The 27,199-nt window shown below is 48.5% G+C and overlaps 1 long non-coding RNA gene across 1 annotated transcript; it reads left to right on the plus strand.

Annotated features, from left to right (window-relative positions):
- Window positions 1–14,606: 14,606 nt before the first annotated feature.
- Window positions 14,607–20,215, plus strand: LOC146685381 (uncharacterized). The gene is made up of 2 exons (XR_014916717.1): window positions 14,607–15,430; window positions 18,939–20,215. It is a non-coding gene; the product is annotated as an uncharacterized LOC146685381 (long non-coding RNA).
- The last annotated feature ends 6,984 nt before the right edge of the window (window positions 20,216–27,199 follow it).

The raw sequence follows: 27,199 nt of genomic DNA on the forward strand, positions 1-27,199 counted from the left end.
TCACAGGCCCTTGTGTTTTATGGATGTCATCAGCCAGCAACCCAAGCCCTGGGGCAAATGTGGATGGTTTCGGACATCACCACAGGCCCGGGGGTAATGTGGATGGCATCAACGAGCAGCACAGGCCCTGATGTAATGTGGATGGCATGAGCCAGCAACGCAGGGCCTGGTGAAATGAGGATGGTATCAGCCAGCAGCACAGGCCCTGGTGTGGTGAATATGGTCTCACAGGGAGCACTGGTCCAGGTGTAATGTGGATGGGATCAGCCACCAAGACAGGCACTGGTGAAATGTAGTTGGCCACAGCCAGTAGAAAAGGCCCTGTTGTAATGTTGATGGCCTCATCTAACAACACTGTCCTTGGTGAAATATGGATGGTATTGGTCAGCCTTACACACCTTGGTGTAGTGTTAATGGCCTTTGACAACACCACTGGCCCTGGTGAAATGTGCATGATATCCAGCACCACACGCCCAGGTTTAATGTGGTTGGCATCAACGAGAAGGAGAGGCCCTGGTGACGTGAAGATTGCCTCAAGAGAAGCACTGTCCCTGGTGTAACTTATCCACATTACACCAGGATACATTACACCAGGCTTCTACCAGCCTGTGATACCGGTAGAAGCCGGCATCAAAGGTGTAATATGGATGGCCTCAGCCCACAGAAAAGGCCCTTGTGTGTTGAAGATGGTCTCACTGTCCCTGGTGTAATGTGGATGGTAGAAGCCGGCAGCACAGGCCCTGGTGTAATGTGGATGTCCTCGGCCAACACCACTGTTGGATGGCCCTGGTGAAATGTGGATGGTATCAACAAGTAGCACAGGCCCTGGTGAAATGTGGATTGCCTCATCCAGCACCACAGGCCCTTGTGTGTTGATGATGGCCTCAATGGAAGCACGGGCAGTGGTGTAATGTGGATGGCCTCATCCAACAACACTGGCCGTCGTGAAATCTGGATGGTTTCGGACAGCACCACTTGCGCTGGTATAATGTGGATGACATCAACGACTAGCACCGGCCCTGGTGAAATGTAGTTGGCCTCAGCCAGTAGCACAGGCCCTGTTGTTATGTGGATGGCATGAGCCAGCAATGCAGGCCCTTGTGAAATGTGGATGGCCTCATCTAACAACACTGTCCCTGGTGAAATAAGGATGGTATTGGTCAGCACCACTGGCCCTGGTGTAATGTGAATGGCCTTAGCCAAAACCACTGCCCCTGGTGTAATGTGGATGGCATCAGCCAGTAGCACAGGCCTTTATATATTGTGAATGGGATCAGCTACCAATACAGGCCCTGGTGATATGTAGTTGGCCTCAGCCATGACCACACCCTGGTGTAATGTAAATGTCCTAAGCCAGTAGCAAAGGCCCTGGTGCAATGTGAATGACCTTAGCCAACACCACTGGCCCTGGTGAAATGTGCATGATATCGGTCAGCACCACAGGCCCAGGCGTAATGTGGATGGCATCAACGAGCAGCAGAGGCCCTGGTGGGGTGAAGATGGCCTCAAAGGAAGCACTGTCCTTGGTGTAATGTGGATGGTAGAAGTCGGTATCACAGGCCCTGATGTAATGCGGATGGCCTCAGCCAAAAGCACAGTCCGTGGTTCGGTGAAGATGGCCTCACAGGAAGCACTGTCTCTGGTGTAATGTCAATGGCCTTAGCCAAAACCACTGGCACTGGTGAAATGTGGATGGTATTGGCCAGCACCACTGGCCCTGGTGTAATGTGGATGGCTTCAGCCAGTAGTACAGAGGCCCTTGTGTATTGTGGATCGCATCAGAAAGCAACACAAGCCCTGGTGTGGTGATGATGTCCTCACAGGAAGCACTGGCAGTGGTGTAATGTGGATGGCCTAAGCCAACAACACTGGCACGGGTGAAATGTGGATGGTATTGGCCAGCACCAAAGACCCAGGTGCAATGTGAATGTCCTCAGCCAAAACCACTGGCCGTGGCGTAATGTGGATGGCATCAACGAATAGCACAGGCCACGGTGTAATGTGGATGGCATGAGCAAGCAACGCAGGCTCTGGTGTGGTGAAGATGGCCTCACAGGAAGCAATGTCCCTCGTGTAATGTCCATGGCCTCATCCAACAGTACAGTCCCTGGTGTGGTGAAGATGGCCTGGCAGAAAGACCTGTCCTTGGTGTAATGTGTATGGCCTCAGCCAACAACAGTGGCCCTTGTGAAATATGGATTGTATTGGTCAGCACCACACACCCTGGTGTAATGTGAATGGCCTTAGCCAGTAGCACATCCCTTGTGTATTGTGGATCGCATCAGCCAGCAACGCAGGCCCTGGTGAAATGAGGATGGCCTCAGCCAGCAACGCAGGCCGTGGTGTGGTGAGTATGGCCTCACAGGGAGCACTGGCCCTGGTGCAATGTGGATGGCATGAGCCAGCAACGCAGGCCCTGGTGAAATGAGGATGGTATCAGCAAGCAGCACAGGCCCTGGTTTTGTGAATATGGCCTCACAGGGAGCAGTGGCCCTGTTGCAATGTGGATGGCATCATCCAGTAGCACAGGCCTTTTTATTTTGTGGATGGGATCAGCCACCAACACAGGCCCTGGTGAAATGTAAATGTCCTCACCCAGTAGGACAGGCCCTGTTGTAATATGGATGGCCTCAGCGAACAGCAAAGAACCTTGTGTGGTGACGATCGCCTCACAGGAAGCACTCTCCCTGGTGTAAAATGTACGGCCTCAGCCAACAACAGTGGCCCTGGTGAAATGTGGATGGTATTGGCCAGCACCACAGGCCCTGGTGTAATGTGAATGGAATCAACGAATAGCACAGGCACTGGTGTAATGTGGATGGCCTCACCCAACAACACTGGCCCTGGTGAAACGTGGATGGTATTGGCACAGGCCCTGGTGTAATGTGAATGTCCTCAGCCAACACCACTGGCCCTGGTGTAATGTGGATGGCATCAGCCAGTATCAAAGGCCCTTGTGTTTTGTGAATGTCATCAGCCAGCAACACAAGCCCTGGTGAAATGTTGATGGTTTCGGACAGCAAAACAGGCCCGGGTGTAATGTGGATGCAATCAACGAGTAGCACAGTCCCTGGTCAAATGTAGTTGGCCTCAGCCAGCAACGCAGGCCGTGGTGAAAGGAGAATGGTATAAGCAAGCAGCACAGGCCCTGGTGTGGTGAATATGGTCTCACAGGGAGCACTGGCCCAGGTGTAATGTGGATGGGATCAGCCAGTAAAACAGGCCTTTGTATATTGCGGATGGGATCATCCACCAAGACAGGCACTGGTGAAATGTAGTTGGCCTCAGCCAGTAGAAAAGGCCCTATTGTAATTTTGATGGCCTCATCTAACAACACTGTCCTTGGTGAAATATGGATGGTATTGGTCAGCATCACACACCCTGTTGTAGTGTGAATGGCCTTTGCCAACACCACTGGCCCTGGTGAAATGTGCATGACATCCAGCACCACACGCCCAGGTTTAATGTGGTTGGCATCAACGAGAAGGAGTGGCCCTGGTGGCGTGAAGATTGCCTCATGGGAAGCACTGTCCTTGGTGTAACTTATCCACATTACACCAGGATACATTACACCAGACTTCTACCAGCCTGTGATACTGGTAGAAGCCGGCATCAAAGGCCCAGGCGTAATGTGGATGGCCTCAGCCCACAGCAAAGGCCCTTGTGTGTTGAAGATGGTCTCACTGTCCCTGGTGTAATGTGGATGGTAGAAGTCGGCATCACAGGCCCTGGTGTAATGTGGATGGTATCAACAAGTAGCACAGGCCCTGGTGTAATGTGGATTGCCTCATCCAGCACCACAGGCCCTGGTGTGTTGATGATGGCCTCAATGGAAGCACTGGCAGTGGTGTAATGTGGATGGCCTCATCCAACAACACTGGCCCTGGTGTAATGTGGATGGTATGACCCAGCAACGCAGGCCCTGGCCAGCAATGCAGGCCCTTGGGAAATGTGGATGGCCTCATCTAACAACACTGTCCCTGGTGAAATATGGATGGTATTGGTCAGCACCACTGGCCCTGGTGTAAGGTGAATGGCCTTAGCCAACACCACTGCCCCTGGTGTAATGTGGATGGCATCAGCCAGTATCACATGCCCTTGTGTATTCTGGATGTCGTCAGCCAGCAACACAGGCCCTGGTGAAATGTAGTTGGCCTCACCCAGTAGCACAGGCCCTGGTGTAATGTGGATGGCATGACCAAGCAACGCAGGCCCTGGTGAAATAAGGATGGCCTCAGCCAGCAACAAAGGCCCTGGTGTGGTGACGATAGCTTCACAGGGAGCACATGCCGTGGTATAATGTGGATGGCCTCAGCCAGTAGCACAGGTCCTGTTGTAATGTGGATGTTCTCATCTACCAACACTGGCCTAGGTGAAATGTGGATGGTAATGGCCAGAACCACAGACCTTGGTGTAATGTGGATGGCCTTAGCCAACACCACTGGCCCTGGTGAAATATCGATGGTATTGGCCAGCACCACAGGACCTGGTGGAATGTGAATGTCTTCAGCCAGTAGCAGAGGCCCTTGTGTATTGTGGATCACATCAGCCAGCAACACAAGCCCTGGTGAAATGTGGATGGTATCAATGAGTAGCACAGGCCCTTTTGTGGTGATGATGGCATCACAGGAAGCACTGGCAGTGGTGTAACCTGGATGTCCTCAGCCAACAACACTGGCCCTGGTGTAATGTGGATGGCATCAGCCAGTATCACATGCCCTTGTGTATTGTGGATGTCGTCAGACAGCAACACAAGCCCTGGTGAAATGTAGTTGGCCTCACCCAGTAGCGGAAGCCCTGGTGTAATGTGGATGGCATGACCAAGCAACGCAGGCCCTGGTGAAATGAGGATGGCCTCAGCAAGCAACAAAGGCCCTGGTGTGGTGAAGATGGCCTCACAGGGAGCACTAGCCCTGGTGTAATGTGGATGGCATCAGCCAGTAGCACAGGCCTTTGCATATTGTGGATGGGATCAGGCACCAATACAGGCCCTGGTGATATGTAGTTGGCCTCAGCCATGACCACACCCTGGTGTAATGTAAATGTCCTAAGCCAGTAGCAAAGGCCCTGGTGTAATGTGATTGACCTTAGCCAACACCACTGGCCCTGGTGAAATGTGCATGATATCGGTCAGCACCACAGGCCCAGGCGTAATGTGGATGGCATCAACGAGCAGGAGAGGCCCTGGTGGGGTGAAGATGGCCTCACAGGAAGCACTGTCCCTGGTGTAATGTGGATGGTAGAAGTTGGCATCACAGGCCCTGATGTAATGTGGATGGCCTCAGCCAAAAGCAACGTCCCTGGTTTGGTGAAGATCGCCTCACAGGAAAAACTCTACCTGGTGTAAAATGTATGGCCTCAGCCAACAACAGTGGCCCTGGTGAAATGTGGATGGTATTGGCCAGCACCACTGGCCCTGGTGTAATGTGGATGGCCTCAGCCAGTAGTACAGAAACCTTGTATATTGTGGATCGCAGCAGAAAGGAACACAAGCCCTGGTGTGGTGATGATGGCCTCACAGGAAGCACTGGCAGTGGTTTAATGTGGATGGCCTAAGCCAACAACACTGGCAATGGTGAAATGTGGATGGTATTGGCAAGCACAAAAGGCCCAGGTGTAATGTGAATGTCCTCAGCCAAAACCACTGGCCCTGGTTTAATGTGGATTGCATCAGCCAGAATCACAGGCCCAGGTGTATTGTGGATGGTCTCATCCGACAACAGTGGCCCTGGTGTAATGTGGATGGCATCAGCCAGTGTCACAGGCCCTTGTGTTTTATGGATGTCATCAGCCAGCAACCCAAGCCCTGGGGCAAATGTGGATGGTTTCGGACATCACCACAGGCCCGGGGGTAATGTGGATGGCATCAACGAGCAGCACAGGCCCTGATGTAATGTGGATGGCATGAGCCAGCAACGCAGGGCCTGGTGAAATGAGGATGGTATCAGCCAGCAGCACAGGCCCTGGTGTGGTGAATATGGTCTCACAGGGAGCACTGGTCCAGGTGTAATGTGGATGGGATCAGCCACCAAGACAGGCACTGGTGAAATGTAGTTGGCCACAGCCAGTAGAAAAGGCCCTGTTGTAATGTTGATGGCCTCATCTAACAACACTGTCCTTGGTGAAATATGGATGGTATTGGTCAGCCTTACACACCTTGGTGTAGTGTTAATGGCCTTTGACAACACCACTGGCCCTGGTGAAATGTGCATGATATCCAGCACCACACGCCCAGGTTTAATGTGGTTGGCATCAACGAGAAGGAGAGGCCCTGGTGACGTGAAGATTGCCTCAAGAGAAGCACTGTCCCTGGTGTAACTTATCCACATTACACCAGGATACATTACACCAGGCTTCTACCAGCCTGTGATACCGGTAGAAGCCGGCATCAAAGGTGTAATATGGATGGCCTCAGCCCACAGAAAAGGCCCTTGTGTGTTGAAGATGGTCTCACTGTCCCTGGTGTAATGTGGATGGTAGAAGCCGGCAGCACAGGCCCTGGTGTAATGTGGATGTCCTCGGCCAACACCACTGTTGGATGGCCCTGGTGAAATGTGGATGGTATCAACAAGTAGCACAGGCCCTGGTGAAATGGGGATTGCCTCATCCAGCACCACAGGCCCTTGTGTGTTGATGATGGCCTCAATGGAAGCACGGGCAGTGGTGTAATGTGGATGGCCTCATCCAACAACACTGGCCGTCGTGAAATCTGGATGGTTTCGGACAGCACCACTTGCGCTGGTATAATGTGGATGACATCAACGACTAGCACCGGCCCTGGTGAAATGTAGTTGGCCTCAGCCAGTAGCACAGGCCCTGTTGTTATGTGGATGGCATGAGCCAGCAATGCAGGCCCTTGTGAAATGTGGATGGCCTCATCTAACAACACTGTCCCTGGTGAAATATGGATGGTATTGGTCAGCACCACTGGCCCTGGTGTAAGGTGAATGGCCTTAGCCAACACCACTGCCCCTGGTGTAATGTGGATGGCATCAGCCAGTATCACATGCCCTTGTGTATTCTGGATGTCGTCAGCCAGCAACACAGGCCCTGGTGAAATGTAGTTGGCCTCACCCAGTAGCACAGGCCCTGGTGTAATGTGGATGGCATGACCAAGCAACGCAGGCCCTGGTGAAATAAGGATGGCCTCAGCCAGCAACAAAGGCCCTGGTGTGGTGACGATAGCTTCACAGGGAGCACATGCCGTGGTATAATGTGGATGGCCTCAGCCAGTAGCACAGGTCCTGTTGTAATGTGGATGTTCTCATCTACCAACACTGGCCTAGGTGAAATGTGGATGGTAATGGCCAGAACCACAGACCTTGGTGTAATGTGGATGGCCTTAGCCAACACCACTGGCCCTGGTGAAATATCGATGGTATTGGCCAGCACCACAGGACCTGGTGGAATGTGAATGTCTTCAGCCAGTAGCAGAGGCCCTTGTGTATTGTGGATCACATCAGCCAGCAACACAAGCCCTGGTGAAATGTGGATGGTATCAATGAGTAGCACAGGCCCTTTTGTGGTGATGATGGCATCACAGGAAGCACTGGCAGTGGTGTAACCTGGATGTCCTCAGCCAACAACACTGGCCCTGGTGTAATGTGGATGGCATCAGCCAGTATCACATGCCCTTGTGTATTGTGGATGTCGTCAGACAGCAACACAAGCCCTGGTGAAATGTAGTTGGCCTCACCCAGTAGCGGAAGCCCTGGTGTAATGTGGATGGCATGACCAAGCAACGCAGGCCCTGGTGAAATGAGGATGGCCTCAGCAAGCAACAAAGGCCCTGGTGTGGTGAAGATGGCCTCACAGGGAGCACTAGCCCTGGTGTAATGTGGATGGCATCAGCCAGTAGCACAGGCCTTTGCATATTGTGGATGGGATCAGGCACCAATACAGGCCCTGGTGATATGTAGTTGGCCTCAGCCATGACCACACCCTGGTGTAATGTAAATGTCCTAAGCCAGTAGCAAAGGCCCTGGTGTAATGTGATTGACCTTAGCCAACACCACTGGCCCTGGTGAAATGTGCATGATATCGGTCAGCACCACAGGCCCAGGCGTAATGTGGATGGCATCAACGAGCAGGAGAGGCCCTGGTGGGGTGAAGATGGCCTCACAGGAAGCACTGTCCCTGGTGTAATGTGGATGGTAGAAGTTGGCATCACAGGCCCTGATGTAATGTGGATGGCCTCAGCCAAAAGCAACGTCCCTGGTTTGGTGAAGATCGCCTCACAGGAAAAACTCTACCTGGTGTAAAATGTATGGCCTCAGCCAACAACAGTGGCCCTGGTGAAATGTGGATGGTATTGGCCAGCACCACTGGCCCTGGTGTAATGTGGATGGCCTCAGCCAGTAGTACAGAAACCTTGTATATTGTGGATCGCAGCAGAAAGGAACACAAGCCCTGGTGTGGTGATGATGGCCTCACAGGAAGCACTGGCAGTGGTTTAATGTGGATGGCCTAAGCCAACAACACTGGCAATGGTGAAATGTGGATGGTATTGGCAAGCACAAAAGGCCCAGGTGTAATGTGAATGTCCTCAGCCAAAACCACTGGCCCTGGTTTAATGTGGATTGCATCAGCCAGAATCACAGGCCCAGGTGTATTGTGGATGGTCTCATCCGACAACAGTGGCCCTGGTGTAATGTGGATGGCATCAGCCAGTGTCACAGGCCCTTGTGTTTTATGGATGTCATCAGCCAGCAACCCAAGCCCTGGGGCAAATGTGGATGGTTTCGGACATCACCACAGGCCCGGGGGTAATGTGGATGGCATCAACGAGCAGCACAGGCCCTGATGTAATGTGGATGGCATGAGCCAGCAACGCAGGGCCTGGTGAAATGAGGATGGTATCAGCCAGCAGCACAGGCCCTGGTGTGGTGAATATGGTCTCACAGGGAGCACTGGTCCAGGTGTAATGTGGATGGGATCAGCCACCAAGACAGGCACTGGTGAAATGTAGTTGGCCACAGCCAGTAGAAAAGGCCCTGTTGTAATGTTGATGGCCTCATCTAACAACACTGTCCTTGGTGAAATATGGATGGTATTGGTCAGCCTTACACACCTTGGTGTAGTGTTAATGGCCTTTGACAACACCACTGGCCCTGGTGAAATGTGCATGATATCCAGCACCACACGCCCAGGTTTAATGTGGTTGGCATCAACGAGAAGGAGAGGCCCTGGTGACGTGAAGATTGCCTCAAGAGAAGCACTGTCCCTGGTGTAACTTATCCACATTACACCAGGATACATTACACCAGGCTTCTACCAGCCTGTGATACCGGTAGAAGCCGGCATCAAAGGTGTAATATGGATGGCCTCAGCCCACAGAAAAGGCCCTTGTGTGTTGAAGATGGTCTCACTGTCCCTGGTGTAATGTGGATGGTAGAAGCCGGCAGCACAGGCCCTGGTGTAATGTGGATGTCCTCGGCCAACACCACTGTTGGATGGCCCTGGTGAAATGTGGATGGTATCAACAAGTAGCACAGGCCCTGGTGAAATGGGGATTGCCTCATCCAGCACCACAGGCCCTTGTGTGTTGATGATGGCCTCAATGGAAGCACGGGCAGTGGTGTAATGTGGATGGCCTCATCCAACAACACTGGCCGTCGTGAAATCTGGATGGTTTCGGACAGCACCACTTGCGCTGGTATAATGTGGATGACATCAACGACTAGCACCGGCCCTGGTGAAATGTAGTTGGCCTCAGCCAGTAGCACAGGCCCTGTTGTTATGTGGATGGCATGAGCCAGCAATGCAGGCCCTTGTGAAATGTGGATGGCCTCATCTAACAACACTGTCCCTGGTGAAATAAGGATGGTATTGGTCAGCACCACTGGCCCTGGTGTAATTTGAATGGCCTTAGCCAAAACCACTGCCCCTGGTGATATGTAGTTGGCCTCAGCCATGACCACACCCTGGTGTAATGTAAATGTCCTAAGCCAGTAGCAAAGGTCCTGGTGTAATGTGAATGACCTTAGCCAACACCACTGGCCCTGGTGAAATGTGCATGATATCGGTCAGCACCACAGGCCCAGGCGTAATGTGGATGGCATCAACGAGCAGTAGAGGCCCTGGTGGGGTGAAGAAGACCTCACAGGAAGCACTGTCCCTGGTGTAATGTGGATGGTAGAAGTCGGTATCACAGGCCCTGATGTAATGCGGATGGCCTCAGCCAAAAGCACAGTCCCTGGTTTGGTGAAGATGGCCTCACAGGAAGCACTGTCTCTGGTGTAATGTGAATGGCCTTAGCCAACACCACTGGCTCCCCGGAAATGTGCATGATATCGGTCAGCACCACAGGCCCAGGTGTAATGTGGATGGCCTCAGCCAAAAGCACAGTCCCTGGTTTGGTGAAGATCGCCTCCCAGAAAGCACTCTCCCTGGTGTAAAATGTATGGTCTCAGCCAACAACAGTGGCCCTGGTGAAATGTGGATGGTATTGGCCAGCACCAAAGGCCCTGGTGTAATGTGAATGTCCTCAGCCAAAACCACTGGCCCTGGTGTAATGTGGATGGCATCAGCCAGTAGCACAGGCCTTTGTATATTGTGGATGGGATCAGCCACCAACACAGTCCCTGGTGAAATGTAAATGTCCTCATCCAGTAGAACAGGTAATGTGGATGGCCTTAGCCAACACCACTGGCCCTGGTGAAATGTGCATTATATTGGTTAGCACCACAGGCCGAGGTGTAATGTGGATGGCATCAACGAGCAAAAGAGGCCCTGGTGGGGTGAAGAAGGCCTCACATGAAGCACTGTCACTGGTGTAATGTGGATGGTAGAAGCCGGCATCACAGGCCGTGATGTAATGTGAATATCCTCAGCCAGTAGCACAGGCCCTGGTGTAATGTTGATGGCCTCATCCAGCAACACAGGCCCTGGTGTGGTGATGATTGCTTCACAGGAAGCACCGTCCCTGTTGTAATGCGGATGGCCTCATCCGACAACAGTTGCCCTGATGAAATGTGGATGGTATTCAAGTCAAGTCAAGTCAACTTTATTTGTCAATTCTGCCACATGTACAGGACATACAGAGAACAGAAATTTCGTTACTCTCAAACCCTAGTGATTAAAAAATGCAAATAAAATAATTAAAAGTAAAAATTTAAATAAATACAATACAATTTTACGTATAACAAAAAAAAAGTTATGCAATATACAATATACAATATTCAAGTAAGGAGGCATAGTAGTGCAAATAGGCAAATAGTGCAAATGGAGATAGTGTAACAACAAAGTCTTATGAGGTAATGGCAGTCCAATGCTCCACAAAGTGACTGGTAACTGGTGCATGCCAGTGAGTGAGTCAGAGTGTGTGTGTGTGTGTGTGTGTGTGTGTGTGTGTGTGTGTGTGTGTGTGTGTGTGTGTGTGTGTGTGTGTGTGTGACAGAGTTCAGTGAGACTGTGGAGGGGAGAGGGGGCAGCACCAAAGGCCCTGGTGTAATGTGAATGTCCTAAGCCAGTAGCACAGACCGTTGTGTATTGTGGATGGCATCAGCCATTAACACAAGCCCTGATTAAATGTGGATGGTATCAACGAGTAGCACAGGCCCTGTTGAAACGTAGTTGGCCTAAGCCATTATCACATGACTTGGTGTAATGTGGATGGGATGAGCCAGCAACACAGGCCCTGGTGAAATGCGGATGGTATGACCCAGCAACGCAGGCCCTGGTGCGGTGAAGGTGGCCTCACAGGGAGCACTGGCCCTGGTGTAATGTGGATGGCATCAACGAACAGCAGAGGCCCTGGTGGGGGGAATATGGCCTCACAGGAAGCACTGGCAGTGGTGTAATGTGGATGGCCTCATCCAAGAACACTGGACCTGGTGAAATGTGGATGGCCTCAGCCAACAACAGTGGCCCTGGTGAAATGTGGATGGTATTGGTAAGCACCACACACCCTGGTGTAATGTGAATGGCCTAAGCCAGCAACACACACCCTGGTGTGGTGATTATGGCCTCACAGGAAGCACTGGCAGTGGTGTAATGTGGATGGCCTCATCCAAGAACACTGGACCTGGTGAAATGTGGTGGCATCAACAGAGCCAACATGAAGAAGGTTCTCCCCAAATACTATCAGCACATCTCCTTCCCCACAAGATGTGATCAAACATTGGACCACTGTTACACTCCATTCAAAGAGTGCTACAAACCCCTCCCCCGCCCAGCTTTTGGTAAGGCAGACCATTGTTCCATACTGCTGCTGCCGGAATACAGACAAAGACTGAAACAGGAAAAACCAGCTTCCAGGGTTATTTACAAATGGGACAGTGAGGCTGAGGAGGTCCTGCAGGACTGCTTTGACACAACTGACTGGCAGATATTTGTGGATGCAGCTGATGGCAACATCAATGAACTCACAGACTCTGTCATTGGATATATTGGAAAGTGCATGGATGATACCATCACAAAAACCACTGTCCGCATATATCCAAATCAGAAACCCTGGGTAAATAAAGACGTTCGCGGCAAGCTAAAAGTGCGGACCTCTGCCTTTAACTCCGGGGATGCTGATGCATTTAAAGCAGCCAGGTACGACCTCCGAAAGTCCATAATAAAGGCCAGAAAGGACTACAGGGACAAAATGGAGTCCAGCTACCACAGCTTTGACACCAGGCGACTGTGGAATGGACTGCACTGCATCACTGACTACAAAAAGGTCAACACAGTCAGTGTTCAGCCCACTGCATCTCTTGCAGACGAGCTTAAAAACTTCTATGCTCGTTTTGACGCAGACAACAGAGAGCAGATCCTCTACCCTCAGGAGGACAGTGAGGCTGCAACTCTAACTCTGAAAACAGAAGCTGTGAGATGGACCTTTAAAAAGGTAAATCCTCACAAAGCTCCAGGACCAGACGGCATCCCAGGCCGGCTACTCAGAGTGTGTGCAGACGAGCTTGGCAGAGGTGTTCACCAACATCTTCAACCTCTCCCTGAGGCAGTCAGTGGTCCCCACGTCCCTCAAAGCATCCACCATCATTCCCGTTCCCAAAAAGTCAGTGGTCTCCTGTCTGAATGACTACCTTCCTGTTGCACTGACATCCGTCATCATGAAGTGCCTGGAGCGGCTGGTCAAAGGTCATATCTGCTCCTCCCTCCCTGACACACTGGACCCTCTTCAGTTTGCCGATCGGACAAACAGAGCCACAGAGGATGCCATCGCCCTGGCAACGCACACCACCCTCACTCACTTGGAGAAAGGGAATACATATGCAAGGATGCTCTTCATCGACTACTGCTCGGCATTTAACACCATCATCCCCTCAAAACTTGCCACGAAGCTCGTCGACCTTGGGCTGGGAACACCCATCTGCAGATGGATTCTAAACTTCCTCACAAACAGGCCCCAGGTGGTGAGAGTTGGTAAGCACACCTCCTCATCACTCATCCCAAACACAGGTACGCCACAGGGTTGTGTGCTTAGCCCCCTCCTATATTCCCTGTTCACACACGACTGTGTTGCTAAACAAGAGTCCAACATCATCATCAAGTTTGCGGATGACACAACCATCGTAGGCCTCATCAGAAACAACGATGAGATGGCCTGTAGAGAGGAGGTGATGGCGCTGAACGAGTGGTGCCTGGAAAATAACCTGACTCTCAACATCAGCAAAACTAGAGAGATGATAGTGGACTACCGGAAACGACCAGTCAGAGAACACCAGCACATCCACATCAACGGTGTCAAGGTCGAAAGGGTCAGCAGCTTCAAGTTACTTGGAGTCAACATCACTGAGGACTTCTCCTGGACCCTTCACACAGACAGTGCTATCAAGCTCGCCAGCGGCTTTACTTCCTAAGGAGGTTGAGGAAGTTTAGCATGAAGCTGTTGTAATGTGGACGGCCTCATCTAACAACACTGTCCCTGGTGAAATATGGATGGTATCGGTCAGCACCACACACCCTGGTGTAATGTGAATGGCCTTAGCCAACACCACTGGCCCAGGTGAAATGTGTATGATATCGGTCAGCACCACAAGGCAAAGGTGTAATCTGGATGGCATCAACAAGCAGCAGAGGCACTGGTGTGGTTAAGATGGCCTCACAGGAAGCAATGTCCTTGGTGTAATGTGGATGGTAGAAGCTGGCATCACAGGCCGTGATGTAATGTGGATGGCCTCAGCCAAAAGCACAGGCCCTGGTGTGGTGAAGATGGCCTCACAGGAAGCACTGTCCCTGGTGTAATGTGGATGGTAGAAGCTGGAATCACAGGCCGTGATGTAATGTGGATGGACTCAGCCAAAAGCACAGACCCTGGTGTGGTGAAGATGGCCTCACAGGAAGCACTGTCCCTGGTGTAATGTGTATGGACTCAGCCAACAACATTGGCCCTGGTGAAATGTGGATGATATTGGCCAGCACCACAGATGTAATGTCAAGGTCCTCAGCCAGTAGCACAGGCCCTTGTGTATTGTGTAACGCATCAGCCAGCAACACAAGCCCTGGTGAAATGTGGATGGTAGAAGCCAGTAGCACAGGCCCTGGTGTAATGTGGATGGCCTCTTCCAACATTACAGGCCCTGGTGATGTGAAGATGGCCTCATAGGAACCACTGTTCTTGGTGTAAATTGTATGGACTAAGCCAAAGTGGCTGTTAAGTCTAATTGTTGAATGTCGCCATTGTGTTTCTTAAATTTGTATAGTCTTAGTTTAAGCAGTAGGATCAAAGCCATTCCTTTGATCCTGACCACCTCTCCAGCCACTCTGTGCTGGGGGAGGTTTTATTGTAGATACATCCTAACTTGAAGATCTGTTTGATGTTTGGTAGAGCTTCCTACCCTTTGTATGGTTTCACTGTGTTATCTTTGGTAAACCATACATTGGGTGTGGGGGAAGACTACCCTCTTTATGACCAAGGATGTTGTTCCTGCTTTTAGGTTTTATGACCCTTTGACCAACACACACACACACACACACACATTCTCACATAACACACACACATTCTCACACACACACACACACTCAGTGTATACATTTACATACAGTGCCTTGTCTTTGTAACCAAAGGGGGGTTGCAAGGGGAGGTGTTTTGTAAACTATTGTTTGAAGTTTGTCAATAAAAGGCGGCGAGAGGAGGCCACCAGTGTGGTCATTTCAACGTGCTGGTCACAGACGAGAGGCCTCCCTTGCGCAAGAAATCGATCGAACACTGTTGCCTTGCTTTTCTTTCATGGGAATAAGTCTTGGATACAGCGGGGTCTGAGTTTAGACCCAACATTTATTTGGTCCTTCGAGCCGGATCCTAACACATTGCATCCACCGAGGAGAGGGAGAGGACGCCACCGCAACGTCTGGGATGATTGACGTAAAGCCCTGGTGTTTTTGGCTTGCCACCAGGCCGGGAAGTTTGCGCCTGACCTCCCCTCGGGATGGATGACGATTGACGGGATCCAGAGACTCTTCCCATGAACGTAAACAAACAGTGAGTACAGAAGGCCTTAGAGAGCGTCTCTATAACCGCGTGAATGAATGTGGGATCCTAGAAACGCGTCACCGTGATTCTGCGTGAAACGTTTGAGTCCCGGGGAGCGCTGGTCACGAGAGCGCACGTGGACCCAAAACAATAGAGAACGGCTACGGGCTGTGCGTTAAACGTGAGTCCGGGAGCGCGCTAGCCGCGTGAGAGAGACGCAGGCTTCTCCGCCGTTTGGGGCGTAGAGAGTTCTCCGCCATTTGGGGCGTGGAGAGAACCTAGGTTCAGAGTCCGGAATCTCCGCCATTTGGGGCGTTGGAGAGTGTCCGAAGGTTGAATTCTCCGCCATATGGGGCGTTTGAGAGTTTTCAACAGAGAGCGCTAGCTGTGCGTGCAGACGCAAGCGATAGGCCTATGTTGTGTGTGTGTGCGGGCCAGACGTGGTCTGCGTGAGTGTGGCTGATTGTTGTCTTGTAATGGAGAATAAAATGTGTAAGTCTGCCTTAGAAGGAGATGTAAAATTTATGCAGAAAGTTTTACCAGGCAGCACGCAGTATGTAGGTTGTTGGTGTAAGAAATGTGGATTTGAAGGGACATTAGTGGAAGTTAAGTGTAAAATGCTGGTAGAAAGAATATCTGTAAGTGTAGCAGGTAAAACAGGTAAAGCGAAGCAGAGGAAGGAATTGCAGTTAGCAGTTGCTAAGTTGTGGCTGGAGCAGGCTCAGAGGAGGAGAGAAGCACAGAATGTTAAAAGAGCAATATTGCAAGCAGTAGTTGTGAAACCTGAGGATGAAACTACAGCTCAATCCACTGCAACTACTCTAGAACAACACCGTAGAAAAGCATTAGGAAGAGCAAGAATGTTAGCAGAAAGTAGAGTCAGAGATGAACGTGAGAGAGCAGAGGTAGAAGTGGAGGAGAGATTAGAGGCATATTAGGAGCAGCATTGAGTCCAAGACAGACTAGGCAAGAGAGGAGACAGAAAAGATGAAGAAAGTTTTTCTCCTGATCAATTCCGCGAGTGTGAGAGTGTCTGACGTCATGGTGTGTGTGTGAAAGGTATCCAGCTGGGGCAGACGTGATTCTGCAGGTCACCTGCCCAGTGGACAAAAAGAAATAAAATAGTTGTGTGGATGAATGATGGCACGAAGAGTGTTTGGTGTTTCTCAGTCTGAAACAGCTGTAATGCTATTTTCTGTTTTGGAGAAAAGTACAGTTAAAGAAAAAAAAACAGAGAGAGATGTGTGTTGTTTTAAGCAGTGATGAGAATAATGGAAGTGTGGTGAGAGATGAACACAAAAACATACTGAAAATGCATTAACTATACTAACCCCACATGCATATACACATACAATGATACTCATGAGACCAGACAGCATCTTAAGCATGAGATTCTGTTTGTCATCTTGTCCAAGTCACTAGTAAGATGAAAGTGATACATAGACTAGTGGACTGAATATTATAGGAGGACAGATGGTTGCATCATAGAGGAGGAAACAGAATGCTGATGAGAGGTCTTGAATGAGTGAGTTGAGTGAGCTGATTGTGAGTTTCTGGTGTGTGAAGAAGTTTTACCATGGCACACATTTAGTTACATGAGAACTAAAACTTATTATGTGCTAAGACAACAGGGTTATGCTGTATGTTGTGTGTATGGCTGATTGGATGAATGTTTGAGATTAAACTGGCTGTTTGATTTGTCTTTATTACTAAAGTTGAACCTGCCAATTGGGTTGTTACGATTTATCCCCCTGGCATGAAGAACACGTGTCATGACTTAAACAAGGCCTTTCTTTCCATTATTTTCTTTGATTTCTTTTATTTTCTTTCTTTTATTTTGTTACTTTCATGGTGCACTGAAAGTTTTGTTTGATGATCTCTGTTGAGCAGATCTGCACGATTAGAATCGAAGCGTCGTCGAGAAAACTGTTGCAAAGTGAGCTTCTCCAAAATTAAAATGGGCTCTTATTTGGGACAATCAGGAAACAAGTTCCTGTCCAAAAGGATTCAACGAGGAAATCCAGTCTAAATTATTTTTCTTTTTGAAATGACGTTGTTTTGCTGAGCGTGGAAATGGATGCGACGATAATTTCCACAATTAGCAAAAGAAGGAATCACTGAGTGAATGAGTAAGAATTTTAAAATAAATGGGGAACTGACTGACTGACTTAACACCATTGTGTGAAGTCAACCCCCACTTGACAAAGGTGTGGATGTATCTCTGTGTGTGTCTCTGTTACAGGAGCAGAAAGATGATAGCAACATCTGAGGTTGCGTGATGGTTTAACCTTTTAAATGCCATTTTTATGTTTGTGAATCTATCAGAGGTGTGTTATTCATGGGCTTGTGGTACTCACAGAAGTTACTGTGAGAAAGTGTGTACACACCTGCGCAGCGCTAACATTTGCATTTTTTCTTACAGCATTGCAGTTTTTCATGTGATTTGATGATGTGGTTTTTAGCAGAACAACTGGTGGATGTTTGTTTCTTTATTTCAGGTTTTGTTTTCTTTAAGAGTGCATGTAGCATTCAGCAGAAGTGGACAAGTGACATGAGTAAAACAAATAAGAGATTACGATATTTATGGAATAGTTTATTATGGGCTCATTTGCTGGCCACTTTTGGACCCATAATAATATATGAGTGGAGTGACTTTGCTTAAGGGAAGTCACCGATTACATTAATGTTAACTGAGCACATGGGATGATCCATGTTTGAGGCGAATTATGGTAACAATAGTGATTTAATGATTTGAGAAAACCTGCACATGACACTTGTCTTGCTGATGCTGAATGCTTGTTACCCTTGTGATATACTTGTTTATAAGTGTGAAGTTTGATTTTACTTCCAGATCTTGTTTTCCAGGCCATGATGGTGAGTATGCAGGCTCCTGGTGGAGCCAGTTTTTAAGGCAGGGATCCAGGTTTGGTGAGTTGACGCATGAGAGTGTCCATGCGTCAAGAGGTGGGGTCCAGAAGTAACATTAAACAATGTTTTCTATTATTGTTGCAGTGATTTGTGTGATTAGCTGTTTATTTACAAGTATTAAACCTATGCAAGTGGTGCATCCATGTTCAGATGAGGCTTTGATGGCCTATAAGTGAAGTTCACTGATTACAATGTGGAATAACATTGAGATGTTAAATAATTTGGAATAAATTATGGGAAAACGTAGGAGTTTAATGAGTTTAGAATAAACCTGCAATGATACTTGTCTCTGTGATGCTGAATACTTTATTACTCTTATGATCTACAGTTGGTTGCGAATGTGAAGTTGTTTTAAATTTAAGACTTTGTCTTCTGTGATACAGGAGCTGGGAGCTAAACAAGCTGAACATTTAAGTGCTGATTAATGTTTTTACACAGGGTTACAGCTTGGAGTGAAGCTGCTCCAAGGGACAAACCCTGGAGATTGTTTTAGGGAGACTGTGCAACACTCTTGTACATGTCTCATTGGGGAGTTGACACATGGCGAAAGCCGTGTGGCGAGAGGAGTGTCCTTTTTTTCAATTTGTAGATGTCGTGAGATGCCATGATGAGAAGGAGTGACTGAGAGGATCGCCCACAAAATGGAACCTGAGGGAGCGTGCCAAGCTCCAAAAAGTGACAGCGCAGAGGAGGTCCAGCGATGGACTTGTGGTTCTGTGAACAGCACAAATGCAAGGTGACTGTAAAATAACTAACAGCACTTTTTCCACAAGTGAAGCCAGTAACTTACTATCCTAAAAGATTAGCTCTAGTTGCTCGTGCTTTACCTCCATGCGTGAGATCAGTATGTGCAGCAGCTTAAGCTGTACAATGTTTCAATAGTTTATTTCACCTTTTGCAATTGTTAGTTCCACACGAGGTAGATGTCTACTACTGCAGACTAAACTTACATTTCTGTCACCTACAAGACACTTGTCTTTAATGTTACTGTTACTCTCACAACCACACATATTACCATAAAGTGGTGCAGAATTCTGAATCTGTCCAACCCTTTTTGCCAACGGAGGAGGGCACTTCTCATGAGTGTAGAGAGCGCGAGGAGAAGACGTGTAAGCTGAGGGATGACTTAATAGATGTGCCACTCGTTGAGGGAAAGGTTTGGTTTGTTGATGATTTGAGTTTTACAACAGCAGAGGGACAGACTAGAACACGTTTTACTGTAGCAGACAGTGAGAGAGAGTTATCTATGTAGGACAACTAGCATGTTTCATATTTGCTTGAGCAGCAGAGATGCTAGCTTTAACGGAAGCGTGTAAAGCTGTAGAGAGACAATATACACTGATAGGCAGTATACATTTGCTACTGTACATTTCTTTGTAGTGCAGTGAGTGAGACGAGGGGTGACAACCTCTACAGGGAAACCTGCAGAACACACCAAACTCTTGCAAAATCTGCTGGAGGCAGCGTTATTAACCAGTGGAATTGCCGTTTGTAAATGTGCAGCACACATGTGAGGGAAAGATCCGGTTGCATTAGGGAAAGTTTTTGCAGATAAGATCGCAAAAGAGGCAGCTTTAGTTAAACATGGTGTTAACCTTTTATCAGTACAGCATTAGCAGACATGCAGGCCCACTCACCTACTGCAGGACAATAGTTGTGACTTACAGAGGGAGCAAGCTTGCAGGATGATTTTTTATCTGTGTGATAAACCAGTACTGCCTAATAATTTGTATAAGACTGCTGCTATTTTGAGCCATTGGCTATACCATGTCTCAAACAGGAGGGAGATGAGCAGTCGTTATACTCACTCTAGGATTATTAAATACTTTTAAAAAAAAAACTTTTTTGCAGAGAGAACTAATGGAACAGTAAAGTTAGGATTTAGGAAGACAGGCAGGACATGGTTAGACTGTATAGAATAAGTACACGAGGATTACTCCAACAGAGAATGGTCTGACTCTTTGAGATTACACATGTTAGAGGATTTAGAGTTAGAGTTAGAGTTCCAGTCTTCTGTAGTGATGATAGAAAAGCAGAAGAGAGAGCATATTAGCAGATTAGATGCTTGAAAATGTTTAAAAGTAAAGTAGTCATGAGAACAAATGATCTGCCAGATGATTCTGTTTCTTCGCAGGAGCAGAGCCTGAAGTCTGGAGATTGGATGATGATAAGGCCATGGAGAGGAAGTGCTGGTCCAGTCCATGGTGGGAAGGTCCATATCGGATGCTGCTGACGACGACCACAGCAGTGAAGATTGCCGGAAGGAACACTTGGATATATCAAGCGCACTGCAAGAAGGTGACACACATCCAGGCCAGCTCGGAGTAAGTGGCAGGAAGACCGGGAACAAAGGGGGGGGAAAGCCTCCAGGGCCCCTCGTCTCAATCCGGTGAAGAAACCAACTGAGCCACAGGTACTCATCAGAATGGCTGGGAATGTGCTGTGCATCTTCTTGTGCCTGTGGACCCTGAGTGGGATGACAGGAGCGCATTGGGACAGAGCAAATCACACCCAGTACCCGCATGGGTTTTCAACCAACTACTGGTGGCAGTTTAAGAACACAACCGGATAGCATCACTTGGAGCGAGACAGTTTGTTTGGTTGCTTTAGCAACACATCCAGGAACACTGCCAACTTTTCAACTGCTCTGAACCTGAATGGAAGGTTGATTCACCAGTAGCTGGGAAGGTGAACTGCTCTGGTGAGACAGACCTGCTCGTCTGACTCAAAGAATATGACTTGTTGCAGGACATTATACAGTTAAACGAACTGGAAACAGGCCAATTGCCTATGTGTACGAAGGACAATGGATTAGCCCAAGTTGGAGATTAACCATGGAACATGGCAACATCACTTATTCTTTTGTCTTTTGCAAGAAGGATGTAAACAGAGAAGCCTTTTGTCTACATTTACATCATGAACACTTGAGGTTTTGAGCCAAGAAGATCAAAACAGCTTGATCCAATTTCCTTTACAAAGCTTTTTCTGTGGTGACAACAGGACAGGAGAAGAGTTGTAAATGCAGATAATTCACCAGTTGACTCTAACCCCCACAGGATGCCTACAGTGAAAAGATTTGGGGGGTTGATAGGAGTCATAAAGAAGGGTGTTGACCAGGCTGCAGCTTTGAAGTTAGCTGAGAGCCATATGGACAAACAATAAAGTCAACTGATGCGTTTAAATACCTATGTCTGTATACAGTTGGATTGTAGAGACATATGATTTTTGAGAATGATGATTCTTCTTGTTTGACCTTTGACACTCAGTTGTGTACTTGAAGAAATACATAATGAATTGCACGACAGGAGTAGATCCGCCACAAGGCTGGATAGCTTGGTTACCATCTGGTCCTTGGTGGCATCTTCTTTTGAAAATATTAATTCCTGTTTTTGAACTGTTGATACTGATTTGCTTATGTATAGGATGTAGTTTACTGTGCATGAATGAAATCTACACTGACACTGTCAAACAAAGGGTGCATAAGTTGAAATTTAAGTATACAATGACAAAAAGGAGGGAAATGTTAAGTCTAATTGTTGAATGTCGCCATTGTGTTTCTTAAATTTGTATAGTCTTAGTTTAAGCAGTAGGATCAAAGCCATTCCTTTGATCCTGACCACCTCTCCAGCCACTCTGTGCTGGGGGAGGTTTTATTGTAGATACATCCTAACTTGAAGATCTGTTTGATGTTTGGTAGAGCTTCCTACCCTTTGTATGGTTTCACTGTGTTATCTTTGGTAAACCATACATTGGGTGTGGGGGAAGACTACCCTCTTTATGACCAAGGATGTTGTTCCTGCTTTTAGGTTTTATGACCCTTTGACCAACACACACACACACACACACACACACATTCTCACATAACACACACACATTCTCACACACACACACACACTCAGTGTATACATTTACATACAGTGCCTTGTCTTTGTAACCAAAGGGGGGTTGCAAGGGGAGGTGTTTTGTAAACTATTGTTTGAAGTTTGTCAATAAAAGGCGGCGAGAGGAGGCCACCAGTGTGGTCATTTCAACATGCTGGTCACAGACGAGAGGCCTCCCTTGCGCAAGAAATCGATCGAACACTGTTGCCTTGCTTTTCTTTCATGGGAATAAGTCTTGGATACAGCGGGGTCTGAGTTTAGACCCAACAGTGGCCAAAGGTGAAATGTGAATGTTCTCGGCCAACACCACTGGCCCTGGTGTAAGGTGGTGGCATCAGCCAACACCACTGGCCCAGGTGTAATGTGAATTGCACCATCCAGTATCATAGGCCCTTGTGTTTTGTGGATGTCATGAGCCAGAAACACAAGCCCTGGTGAAATGTGGATGGTATTGGCCAGCACCACAGGTCAAGTCAAGTCAAGTCAAGTCAACTTTATTTGTCAATTCTGCCACATGTACAGGACATACACAGAATAGAAATTGCGTTACTCTCAAACCCTAGTGATTAGAAAAATGCAAATAAAATAATTAAAAAGTAAAAATTTAAATAAATTTAAATAAATACAATACAATTTTACGTATAACAAAAAAAAGCTATGCAATATACAATATACAATCCAGGTGTAATGTGAATGTCCTCAGCCAACAACACTGGCACTGGTGTAATGTGGATGGCATCAGCCAGAAAGACAAGACCTGGTGAGATGTGGATGGTTTCGGACAGCACCACAGGCCAGGGTGTAATGTGGATGGCATCAACGAGTCGCTGAGGCCCTGGTGAAATGTAGTTGGCCTCAGCCAGTAGCACAGGCCCTGATGTAATGTGGATGGCATGAGCCAGCAACGCAGGCCCTGGTGAAATGAGGATGGTATCAGCCAGCAGCACAGGCCCTGGTGTGGTGAATATGGTCTCACAGGAAGCACTGTCCCTGGTGTAAAATGTATGGCCTCAGCCAAAAACACTGGCCCTGGTGACATGTGGATGTATTTGCCAGCACCACAAGCCTTGGTGTAATGTGGATGGCATCAACGAGTGGTACAGGCCCTGGTGTAATGTGGATGACCTCATCCAACAACACTGGCCCTGGTGAAATGTGGATGGTATTTGCCAGCCGCAAAGGCCCTGGTGAAATGTGAATGTTCTCGGCCAACACCACTGGCCCTGGTGTAATGTGGTGGCCTCAGCCAACACCAGCGCCCTGATGAAATATGGAGGGTATTGGCCAGCACCAAAGGCCCTGGTGTAATGTGAATGTCCTCAGCCAGTAGCACAGGCCCTTGTGTATTGTGGATCGCATCAGCCATCAACACAAGCCCTGGTGAAATGTGGATGTTATTGGCACAGAAAAGGCCCTGGTGTAATGTGGATGAACTCAGCCAGCACCACATGCCCTGGTGTGGTGACGATGGCCTAACAAGGAGCACTGGCCCTGGTGCAATGTGGATTGCATCAGCAAATAGCACAGGATCTGGTAAAAATGTGGACGGTAACGGCCAAAACCACAGGCCCTTGTGTAATGTGCATGGCATCAACGAGTAGCACAGGCCCTGGTAAAATGTAGTTGTCCTAAACCTGAAACACAGGGCCTGGTGAAATGTGGATGGTCTAAGGTATAAGCACAGGCTCTGGTGTTGTAAAGATGGCCTCACAGGAAGCACTGGCAGTGGTGTAATGTGTATGGCCACAGCCAACAACACTGGCCCTGGTGAAATGTGGATGGTATTGGCACACCAAAGGCCCTGGTGCAATGTGGATTGCATCAGCCAGTGGCACAGCCTCTGGTAAAAATGTGAATGGTAACGGCCAAAACCACAGGCCCTTGTGTAATGTGCATGGCATCAACGAGTAGCACAGGCCCTGGTAAAATGTAGTTGTCCTAAACCTGAAACACAGGGCCTGGTGAAATGTGGATGGTCTAAGGTATAAGCACAGGCCCTGGTGTTGTGAAGATGGCCTCACAGAGAGCACTGGCCCTGGTGAAATGTGGATGGTATTGGCACAGCAACGGCCCTGGTGTAATGTGGATGGCCTCAGCCAGTAGCACAGGATGGCCTCATCTAACAATACTGGCCCTGGTAAAATGTGCATGATATCGGCGCATGTAACAGGCACTGCAAGAAACGCACTGTCTTAACGAAAGACAGCGTTTTTGTACAACTTCATATAAATAGGTGTAACTTTTGATAGAAGACTCAGACTCACATATTTATGGCTTTCTCTTATAGAATTCAATATCCCCGTGCTTGGGAATATACTTTGTTTCGGGCGAAACAGTATGTATACGTGGATGGATAAGCCAGCAACGAAGGCCCTGGTGAAATGTACTTGGTCTAAACCATGAAACACAGGGCCTCGTGAAATGTGGATGGCCTCAGCCAGAAGCACAGGGCATGGTGCTGTGAAGATGGCCTCATATAGAGCACTGGCTCTGATGAAATGTGGATGGCATCAGCCAGTAGCACAGGCCCTTGTGTATTGTGGATCGCATAAGCCAGCAATACAAGCCCTGGTGAAATTTGAATGGTATCAACGAGTATCACAGGCCCTGTTGAAATGTGGATGGCATTGGCCAACACCACTGGCCCTGGTGTAATGTGGTGGTATCAGCCAGTATCACAGGCCCTTGTGTATTGTGGATGGCTTCGGACAGCACCACATGCCCTTGTATAATATGGATGGCATCAACGAGTAACACAGGCCCTGGTGAAATGTAGTTGGCTTAAACCAGTAGCACAGGCCCTGGTGTAATGTGGATGGTATGACCCAGCAACGCAGGCCTTGGTGTAGTGAAGATGGCCTCACAGGGAGCACTAGCCCTGGTGCAATGTGGATGGTGTGAGATTATAATATTATTTTATGCCATGTTATACCCCTAATTAAAGATTGTGAATTATTATGTAGTTTTAGTTTGCAATATTCTCCTGAATTAGAAGAAGGTAGTAACTATTGCATTTGTTAAACTGATTTGCATTACATTAGACTGCTGATTTATTGTGAATGAATGATATTGTTTTATGATGCATTATACTGCTGAGTTATAAAAAATACTGTTCGCAGAAAGTCATCGCCTTATTTGTCTGATTAGAAGAGAACAGAACATACTGGAGTTTTCTGCCCCATCTCAGCAGGAGCAGATAAACAGGGAGCCAAGGTCGTAGCTTAGGCGCTGTGTGAGAGAAAGCATGTGAATGTTTAGGCTTTTATGATTAGGTGGGGGCCACTAGATGCTATAAGAGTTTGATCAATGCTCCACCATTTTGAGATCTGATGCTGTCTGCGTACGGTGTCCATCTCCCACGCGTGTGATCATTAAAATCATCGTTTGACTCAACCCGGCCGGACCAGTGTTGTTATTGTGGTTTTTCCTCTTGTATCCATCCCCAATATTTGAATCAGTAACAATGGCCTGATCTACCAAAACTGTCCCTGTTGAAACATCGATGGTAATGGTCAGCACCACACACCCTGGTGTAATGTGAATGGCCTAAGCCAACACCACTGGCCCTGGTGAAATGTGGTGGCATCAGCCAGTATCACAAGCCCTTGTGTATTGTGGATGGTTTCTGACAGCACCACATGCCCTTGTATAATGTGGATGGCATCAACGAGTAGCACAGGCCCTGGTGAAATGTAGTTGGCCTAAGCCAGTACACAGGCCCTGGTGTGATGTGGATGGTATGCCCCATTAACGCAGGCCCTGGTGTGGTGAAGGTGGCCTCACAGGGAGCATTGGCCCTGGTGCAATGTGGATGGCCTGATCGAACTACACTGTCCCTTTTGAAATATCGGTGGTATTGGTCAGCACCACAGGCCCTGGTGTAATGTGAATGGCCTTAGCCAGTAGCACAGGCCATTGTGTATTGTGGATCGCAGCAGCCATCAAAACATAAGCCCTGGTGAAATGTGGATGGTATCAACAAGTAGCTAAGGCCCTGGTGAAATGTAAATGTCCTCAGCCAGTAGCACAGGTCATGTTGTAATGTGGATGGCCTCATCTAACAACACTGTCCCTTGTGAAATATGGATGGTATTGGTCAGCACCACACGCCCTGGTGTAATGTGAATGGACTTAGCCAACACCACTGGCCCTGGTGTAATGTGAATAGCCTTAGCCAACATCACTGGCCCTGGTGTAATGTGGATGGCATCAGCCAGTATCACATGCCCTTGTGAAATGTAATTGGCCTCAGCCAGTAGCACAGGCCCTGGTGTAATGTGGATGGCATGAGCAAGCACCGCAGGCCCTGGTGTAATGTGGATGGCATCAACGAGCAGCTGAGGTCCTGGTGGGGTGAAGATGGCGTCAAAGGAAGCACTGTCCCTGGTGTAATGTGGATTGTAGATCCGGCTTCACAGGCCCTGGCGTAATGTGTATCGCCTCAGCCAACATCATTGGCCCTGGTGAAATGTGGATGGTATTGGCCAGCACCAAAGGCCGCGGTGTAATGTGGATCGCATAAGCCTACAATATAAGCCCTGGTGAAATTTGGATGGTATCAACGAGTAGCACAGGCCCTGGTGTAATATGGATGGCCTTAGCCAACAACATTGGCCCTGGTGAAATGTGGATGGCATTGGCCAGCAGCACAGGCTCTGGTGTGGTGAAGATGGCCTCACAGTGAGCACTGGCCCTGCAACAATGTGGATTGAATCAGCAAGTAGCACAGAATCTGGTAAAAATGTGGATGATAACGGCCAAAACCAACGGCCCTGGTTTAATGTGCATGGCATCAATGAGTAGCACAGGCCCTGGTGAAAATTAGTTGGTCTAAGCCAGCAACACATGCCCTTGTGTAAATTGGATGGCATCAGCCAGAAAAGCACGTTCTGGTTAAATAGTACATGGCCTCAGAAAGCAGTACAGGCCCTGGTGTGGTGAAGATGGCCTCACAGGGAGCACTGGCCCT

This window comes from Copadichromis virginalis, linkage group LG19 (assembly GCF_057382275.1).
Source record: "Copadichromis virginalis isolate Kocher_CV1m ecotype Utaka linkage group LG19, C_Virginalis_male_GT1.1, whole genome shotgun sequence".
NCBI lineage: Eukaryota > Metazoa > Chordata > Actinopteri > Cichliformes > Cichlidae > Copadichromis > Copadichromis virginalis.